Source organism: Sminthopsis crassicaudata, chromosome 1 (genome assembly GCF_048593235.1).
Source record: "Sminthopsis crassicaudata isolate SCR6 chromosome 1, ASM4859323v1, whole genome shotgun sequence".
Taxonomy (NCBI): Eukaryota; Metazoa; Chordata; class Mammalia; order Dasyuromorphia; family Dasyuridae; genus Sminthopsis; species Sminthopsis crassicaudata.
Window position 1 is genome coordinate 185765788 of NC_133617.1, and position 9802 is coordinate 185775589.

The 9802-nt window shown below is 35.8% G+C and overlaps 1 pseudogene; it reads right to left on the reverse strand.

Moving 5' to 3' along the window:
• Positions 1-3617: 3617 nt before the first annotated feature.
• Positions 3618-5494, reverse strand: LOC141545541 (60 kDa heat shock protein, mitochondrial pseudogene; annotated as a pseudogene).
• Positions 5495-9802: the final 4308 nt, after the last annotated feature.

Sequence of the window (9802 nt, forward strand, 5' to 3'; positions counted from 1 at the left end):
TAATGTTCACTTCTTTTTTTTTTCTGTTTTGGTCTCTCTCCCATAGTTTTTACCTTTTGCTCTGATTTTTCTCTCCCAGCATGATTCATAGAGCAATGTTTATTGAAAATAAATAAATTTACTAAAAAAATATGCATTCAGGGACATAGTTATCTATCATTTAGCACTATGAATATATTTCAATATGAATATCAATTCAGTGATAGATTTTCTTTGACACCTGTCAAGTTTGTTATTTTACTAATTTTGACTCATATTTGAGGATTAAATGAGATAATTTTATGATGTGCTTTGCAAATCTTAAAGCACTATGTAAATGTTAACTGTTCTTAGTAGTAGTTTTGCTAGCACGCTTACGTTTTTGCCTTGTAGGGGAACTTGTTATGAATGCTTTCTAAGAAAAAAATGCATCAGCTCTTGACACTTGTTGAGTAATACTTGCACTTGATTTTTGTCTTGGTTGATCAGTAAGGAAGTGAGGTTGGCCAGGTATACTGCCTAGCAACCTCTATTGCTATTGCCCTTGGCTGTGGGCAGCTCTTACCCAGGAAAGGCAGTGGTGGGAAGGTTGGAGCCCATGATGCTGAAGTTGTGGGATAGTTTCTGCATAATGATATGTTGTTCTGCATTGTCTCCTGTCTCCCCAAACAATAGGTCTGAAAGAGGTATGGAGTCACAGGAGTACTCAGCAGGAGGTAAAAAACAGGAGAAACAACAGCAGTGTATGAGCAGCAGTGTTAGGAGCCTGTATGGAGATGATAGGGGCAGAGGATAATGATTAGAAACTTGGGATGTGGAGGGATCCATTACTTCTGATTTCATCTCTCTCTTTCCTCCTCCCTTCAAGGAAGCTTGGATAGCATGGAGTGAGAGGAGAGTATAAAGGATCACTTTTCTCTCAGAAAGTGAGTAGGGTCAAGAAACAGGGAGCTCAGTTGGGGTGGGTTGGGCTAGCTTGTTTCTCTGCAGTTAGAAGCCTCACTTGTGCCTTTAGTGAATTGGGTGGAGCAAGCTGACTATGCTGCAGATTAGATATGTATGTAGCACTGGAAAAAAAAAAAAAATTTTGATACTTGTCATTTTCCACTATTTGTCATGTTTTCTGCAACCAATTAACAAAGTGTACAGAGGTTCCACTATATATTAATGAACAAAAATATTCTTCAGTATCTCAGAGGATCCTGTAATCTCAAAGTTGGAAGGAATCTTAGGGGTAATTTAAGTTAAAAATTCCCTTTATAATATAGACTTTGAAAAACAGCTATCTAGCTCTTGCTTGAAACATTTCAACTACAGGGTTGTATAGTAGCCTGGTCCCATTTTTGGACAGCTTTCACTATTGGAAGCTTCATTTCATTTCCCCCTCCCTCTAAAGCATCTTCCCCTACACCCACCCACACACACACACACACACACACACACACACTCACCATATATTTATTTGGAATGTAAATCTGCCTTATTAAACTAAACCTATTTTGGATTTATATGTTATGCAAAAAAAGGCAAATCCTTTTTATAAATAAGTAGGTTCAGCTTATCATTTTATCCTTTTGAGATTTCATTTCTGTATCTATGACTTTTCACTCACTGATTAAATATACACATAAAATTATATTTTGTATGTGTGTGTATATATCCATATATATCTATATATAGTCATATATTCACATCTCTGCTTCTCTTCTTAATTGTAATTGATACATGTACTACTATGTATATATATATACATATATATACATATATATATATATATATAAAGTGTTTATGTATGTATATTATTATTGGTTTTCTATTTTCTTTTTCAGCTCATTTTATAGATGAGAAAACTGAGGCATTCTGGGTTACCCAGGGACACAGCTAGTAAGTGAAGTTATTTTTGAACTCACAAAGATGAATTTTCCTATTTCTAGGTCCGGTGTTCTATCTGCTATGTTTTCTTTTGTAATGGAGCATTCAATAGGAAGTCAGAGGAACTAGTTTTTGATCTCAATTCTGCTAACTACTTACTACCTGTGTGACATTCAGCTTCACTGTCTCTCTTGGTAAAATGAAAAAAGTTAGCTTCTAGGTTCACTTACAGTTCTAACTCTGGGATCCTATGCTCACCTGACTACAAAAACTAATGATCTCATCCACAACTAACTCCAAAGAGCCTATGATCCTTTGATTTAACTGAAATTATCTGCAAATGAAATTGCATTAAATCTAAACAAAATATTCTTATAAGGATGAAAGAATTTCTTTGCCTGTATTAGGATGGGTTGATCAAGATATGTTCTTCGACTTGGGACTCATCCATTTTTTCTACACTCTAGGCCCTGAGAACTCTTTCTGAATAAGCAATTGTTCCTTTTGGAAATCAGCTGACCCTTTTCCGGATCATTTTTAAGCCATGATACCTGAATAATGGCCATCATCCTCCACTCCCTCCCACTGGAATCTGGATTCTGTTCTTTGGAGCCTTGGCACTAATCCATGAGCTTTTTCTTATCATGCCCATCACTTTCTGGTCACTTCAAGCGATCAGTCATTAAACATTTATTAGACTCCCATTATGTACCAGGTACTGTGGTAAGCCCAACCATGTTCTAAGCTTTGTCATATCGCCCAGTGCCCTTGTAGTCACCCTTTCAGTGTTATTCAGACATTTTAAGTTTTGCCTGCATCTTCATGATCTCATGTGAGGTTTTCTTGGCAAAGATACTGAAGTGTTTTGCCATTTCCTTCTCTAGCTTTTTTTACAGATAAAGAAGTTGAGGCAAATAAGTTTAAGTTATTTACCAGGATCACACAGCCAATGTCTGAGTCTGGATTTGAACTCAGATCTTTTTGAATCCAGGCCTGGTGGTCTATCCAATGTGCCTTTTGCTGAACATCCTCCCACCCTTTTTATATTTGGTCTGCTCTTTGAGAACAGATTAGTGCTTGCTTGCTTGTATTATTATCCCTAATACTTACCACTGTCTAGTATCTAATAAGTCTTTAATGATTTTTTCATTCAGTCTTTCAATTCCAGTACCTTAATATTTTCTTAATCAAATTTTTAGTAGCCAGAAATGCCAAATAAGTAACTACAGTAAAATCAAAAAAGGTTCATGCACAATGTGTTTGTTCTTCTCTGTCCTAGAAATCTATAAAATATTTGCCATAGAGACTCCCTTGATTAATTTGCTACAACACCATTATATTCTGCCCTACTTACACTGTGAATATTTTAGATCTTTCTTCCCCTACTATCTCTCCAGAATTGTATTTTGATTCAGGAGAAGTCTTAGAAGACTAAGAGGGAAAATGATAATTTTTTAAAAATTTTAAACAATTTTATTACACAAAGGTTGTCACATAATTGGATATTTTTCTACTTTGTACACAATTTTAATTAGTCTTTGTCTGCACAGAAAGGCTGCTTCTGAACTTTCCTTCTAGTGATGGCAATACTACAATTCTGATTTCACAGAATGATAGTAAAAATGTCTCAGCTGGTTTAACTTGAAAGCAGAACATTGATACATGGATCTTGCACCTAGTATTAGGAATGTACAAATGTCTTTATTCAAAAAATACAAAATAAATTATCTGTAGGCATGGATAACAACAGCAGTAAACCATTACATATTTTGTCAATTGAAACCAGTAACTAATGGTTATAGTGATTTTCTTGAACATCAGCCTTTTCTTCAGTCCTGTCTCCAACTGACTTCTCTGAAGTTAGCGAAGAACACTGCCTTGAGTCTTGCTTGCATCACAGATGATAATGCTAAGAGCATTATTCCAGGAAATTAGAACATTCCACCTCCCATGCCTTCACCCATACCACCCATTCCTCCCATGCCAGGTTCTTCCTCTTCTTTAGGAATTTCAGTAACAACAACTTCTGCTGTAGTTAACAAGGAAGCTACACCAGCAGCATCCAACAAAGCAGTTCTTACAACCTTAGTTGGGTCAATTATTCCTTTTTCAACCATATTCACAAAATCTCCAAGCATGGCATCATAACCTATCTCTTAGAAGCTTTGCAAAATTCTCTCAACTATCAATGAGCCTTCAATACCTGCATTCTTAGCAATGGTCACTGCAGGAATTTTCAGCATCTTTTTAATTATTTCTATTCCAATTTTCTGATCATCATTAGCTGGAGTTAATGCTTCTAATGCAGGAATGCATCGAAGCAATGCACAGCCACCACCCAGAACTATGCCTTCTTCCACAGCAGCATGTGTAGCATTTAATGCGTCAGTAACACTGTCTTTCTTTTCATTCACTTCTATATCACTTGTTCCACCAACCTTTATTTCAGCTACTCCATCAGACAGTTTGGCCAAACGTTCATTTAATTTTTCTTTTTCATAGTCACTAGCAGTAACCTCTAATTGTTCAATAATTTCTTGAACACGGTTTTCAATTTGGGATTTTTCACCCTTGCCTTTTAAAAGCATGGCATCATCTTTTGTCACAATAACCTCCCCAACTTTTCCAAAGTCATGAGATTGAATATCTTTAAGATTCAGAGTCAAACCCTCTTCTCCAAAAACTGTACCACCAGTAGCAATAGCCATATCCTTAAGCTGATTCTTCCTGTTTTCACCAAAACCTGGGGTTTTTACTGCAACATCTTGCAGCCCAACTTTTAGCCTGTTCAAAACCAGTGTACTTAATGCTTCTCCATCAACATCTTCAGCAATTATGACTAAAGGTTTACGGTGGGCATTTGCATTTTCAAGTACAGATACAATAGATTGCACACTAGAGATCTTTTTTTACTTGAGTACATAGGCATCCTGGAATTCACATTTCTGACCTTTAGCTGTATTAATGAACTATGGAGAGATATAGCCTTGGTCAAACTTCATGCCTTCAGTAATTTCCAATTCATCATCCAACGTTTTTCCATCCTTTACTGTGATGACACCTTTTCGTACAACCTTTTTCATCCCATCAGATATTATATTGCTAATTTCTCTGTCACCATTTGCAGAAATTGTAGCAACCTGAGCAATTTCTTTAGGGGTTGTGACAGGTTTAGACTGCTTCTTAAGCTCAGCAATGACAGCATCAACATTACACCTCTACTGATTTCCACTGGATTTGCTCCTTTACTAATCTTCTCAAAGCCTTCCTTAGCAATGGACCGTGCAAGGACCATGGCAGTAGTAGTGCCATCCCCAGCCTCTTCATTTGTGTTATTAGCAACATCCTGAACTAGCCTGGCACCAATGTTTTTATATTTGTTCTTTAAGTCATTTGCTTTTGCAACAGTCACACCATCTTTTGTTACCTTGGGACTTCCCCAACTCTGTTCAGTGATCACATTTCTGCCCTTTGTCCCCATAGTAACAGCAACAGTGTCTGCTAAAAGATCTACACTTTGAAGCATTAAGGCTCGGGCATCTGCTCCAAATTTCACGTCTTTAGCATAAGCACGTGTCAGGTAGAGGGCCAATGCCCTAGACAGTGGCCTTATCTGACGAAGAACTGTGGACAACAGGAGCATTTCTGTTGGAGCAGGCGGACAAGAGGGACACACCTTGTATTTTCAGACTACTGGTGGGAGTCATTTCTTCTAGGATTCAAACTTCAAACATTCAGCTGCTTCTACAGCCTGCAGACTCTGGGACTCAAGGAGACACACACCCTCTAGACTCAGCTGTTGCCATCTTCAGATCCTGTGTTTCCCTTCCTGATATGGACCCCCCAAATGAACTAGGGACATCTCTACGACCATTTCCAGCTTGAAGAAGCTACAGAAGATGAGACCTTCGTCCCTTTTCCCCAAAAGAATTTTGTGGGACTTGTCTCAGGGGGGGATCTGACAAGGGAAACTGAGGCTGGAGACCCTAAAAGAGTCACTTTCCATGTTGTCCTGACATAGAAGTCAGCCCAACCCCACCTCTGTTAAGTACCACTAATTTACCTTTCTATAGAGTTCAGCTGACACTAACCAAATTTTCTATAGAGCTGAACTAAAGCTAAGTACCCCTACTTAACTTAAGTATAGCGTAATAGAGATTTTTTTCAGGTATTTTTTGGACTAAATGACTCAATAGGTGGTGTATTCTTCAGAAGGGGTCTTCCAGTAAAGATGTCCACTTTTTCAGGTAGGATGTAATGAGCATTCTTCTTCTTCTCTGGATGTTCTAAATGGCCACCGAAGGCTATTGGGATTCTGAGATTTTGGAGGTAAACCGCTAAGATACCTATTAGTCACTGTGCTTTCTCCTGGTGTTTTCATTGGCTAGTCTTTCCTTCCTTTTCAGTATTAAAAATGGCTTCATGGTCCCCTTAGGAATCATGACTAATGAATCCTATGTTGTATAGCTGTTGTCATATTTTTTAATCAGTTCTTTAGTTTGAGTCAAAGATCCACTTTTCAAATGGAGGGGTCTCACATAGCAAAGGTCTCTGACAATCCTTGGCTCATGGCATAATTTAGTGGAATTGAGTGTTTCTTATTGATGTAAAACACCCAGATGCTGAAAGGATGGGTTTTGCACAGAAATATGTAAATAAGGAAATGTTTAAATTCCATTCCAAGAGACTAAAAAACCTGTTTGATGTTAACCACAAACAAGAGAAGCTTTCTTCAATAACCTACAAAAGTCCTTTTTACAATCCTGATTATGCAAACTTTTTTTTTTTTTTTTTTTTTAAGTACCAAATGGTGGTGTTGGTGGGGAGCTGGGAGGAAACAACAATCAAAAAAGGACATGCCCTTCCCTAAGTCAAGATTACAGCCTTGGCTTGTGTTTTAATTTTTTAAAAATCTGTATTAAATCCTATTCATAAAATATGAGATTTTTTTTTGTTACTGAGTATAAAATCTAGTTCATTTCCAACTTAAGGCATTCACAGACCCCAAAACAGCCTAAACTCTGCAGCTAATTAATGTTATCAAAAGACCTGGCAGGATTATTCTGCTGCCTTTTAATCTCTGCAGGACGAGGAGCTTCAAATAGCTTTCCTTCTCCCATTAACAGTTGGACGTCATTGGAAAACTCAGTTGTAGCAGCAACTGTTCTTGGTAGAAATATTATAGCCCCTTCTCTGGAGGATGAGACAAAAGCAGATAAGCAATCACACAATTATCTAATGACTAGAGTTTCTCTTCTTCCCTCCCTGCAAAGTAGTTATAGCTATAAGGTCAAAGATTTCAAGGAAAAGAGGAACTAGAATATTGCTCTTCTGGCCATGAAGCAGAATAACATTTAGAACCTGTGTTTTCTGGTCCTTTTCATCTGGCTCCATTCCCTATAATTATACTCTTTGGTGCTTTTTTATTATATTTAGGAATAAAATTTCTTGCCATTATTTTGATTTAAAAATGAAAATGCTGTCCATTCATCAGTTTTTTATGTTTATATATGAAATCTTTCAAATCTTACTTAACAACTTTTTGGAAGCATTCCATATTTCCTATTATTTCAAAACAAAAAGTCTCTTGTGTGTTCACTGTGGTATAAGGTAAAAACTAATATGACATGAGACTGCACAAAGGGAGTGGGAGAAGAGTTAAAGATTTGTTGAGGAGATCTTGAGAATTCTTTGCTATTGATTCCTCTATTGCTATGGATTATAATGCACACTTATAAATGACTTTCAAAGGCGATCTTAGCCTTTCTAATTCTGTTTTCTCCTTATTTTATCAATGTCTTTGCATATGCACATACACACACACAGACACATGTACACACACACACACACACAAACACTATCTTGTGTCAGGAATAAACATTGTTCCCTTCATCTAGGAGAATTTTTCTCTTTTCCCATCTTCTCTGATTGTTTTCCTTATCCCATAGTTCAAAGTAATTTCTAATCTTGCATCTTTTATACTTACATAGGTAGCCACATTAAAAAAATATTCTCACCTATATTCTGATTAATTTTTTCCTCTCTATCAAATTGTAAACCTCTTTAAAGGGACTATGTGGTTACATATCATATAGTGAAGAAAAGAGCTCAGGTCTTAGAGTTAAATATTAAAATTTATTTTATATATGATAATGAAATTTCTCGATTCTCAATTTTCTCATCTATAAAACAGGAATAATAATACTTATATTAATTATACAACTTGGTTTTAATAAGTTAACTATATTAGTTCAAGTGAAAAGGTGAAATATAACCTAAATTTCCCTCAAATGAATCAAGAGTATGATGCAGCAGTGAAGAAAATAAATATGATATAAAGCTGAATTAAGGGAAGGGTGATATCCAGGACTGGAGGAAAGAAAGAGGGGGCTATTGTCCTACATGGCACTCTGTCTTATTGAGTTCCCCCAGAGTATTATGTTCAGTTTGAAATGTCACATTTGAGGAAGGGCATTGGTAAGCTGAAGAGCATGGAAAAAAGGGCAAAGAAAATTGGAAAGATCAGAGTATGTGGGGGAATAATTGACAGAAAAAGATAAGGTAATAAGTATTTATAAAGTGTATACTTTGTGTCAGGCACTTTTTCAAATACTGTAACCCCACGTGCCAAGCACTTTTACAATATTGCTTTATTTAATTCTCACAACAACTCTGGGTAGTAGGTGCTGTTATTATTCTCATTCTACAGATAAGTAAACTGAGACAGAGAGATTTTAATTAATTGCTTATGGGTCACACAACTAGTAAGTACATCAGATTTGGCCTCAGATTTTCCCAACTCCAGACCCAGTGTTTTATCTGCTATTTCACCTAGTTTTTCTGGAGATGGTTGGCTCAGAGAAGACTTTTAAGGTGTATGAGACATGATAGCTATTTTCATGTTTTTGATATGGAAAAGGCAATGTGCTGTAATGGAAAGAACATTTTATTTCCAATTTTCTGCTACCACAAAAAGTGCTTTTATAAAAAATATTGTTGGATATGGAGCTTTGGGTTTTTAAGAAATAATTAACTTCCCTATACAATAGCCCAAATATAAGATCTGAGACTGACATACCCACTTGGAAAACCAGCTTAGAAATTTGGACCTGAGCTCCCTTCTATGAGGATAGTCTTTCTACCAATATATAACCCCTTCACATTTTCTTATCTTTTAAGACTTCTGCCAATATTTGGATAAATTTTCCATAAAGGGTATATATTTCTGTGATCTAGGAAACTTTCCTTTATAGCTTTAAATATCTTGAGGCTATTTGTATAGCACCTGAGCTATCTAGGTATTGTCTCTCATTTTTACTATGTGGACAGCCTACCCCTTTTTCTCATTTTCATTACAGTTGTCCTTACTAGTTTTTATTCTACTTTTTATACTTCCCACCACTGGTAATACCCTGAAGTCTACTTACACTCATTGTATGCATATCTGCTGCCATTCTCTGAAATTGTACTTCCTTTTATATAAAAAATATGTTATGATTTGTAGCTACATAGCATTATTGGGAAAATTCTGTTGTTAAACAAAAATGTCAGGTAATGATTTTCTTTTAGTTTTTTTTTTTTCTTTCATCCACTTTGTTTTCTTAGGGTGGTTGACTAAAATTGATCTTTTAAATTATCATGGATTTCCCCTGAAATAATTCTATAGAAAAGGGCTTCTTAGACTTTTTCTACTCATGACCATTGTTCACTTGAGAAATTTTTTTCATGGACCCTAGGTATATAAAATGCAAATGAAACATTTACTGATAATATATCATAAATACATTTATTTTAAAATAATTATTTGGCATACAGATACATTTACCATTTATTAAAAATGAAAGCAAATTTGTATACTAATGAGATGGGATGTGCATGTTTACTTTTATAAAAAAATAATTAAATCTTAAGTGAATATTTGATAACTTTTTAGTGTTGCCAAATTTTTCAT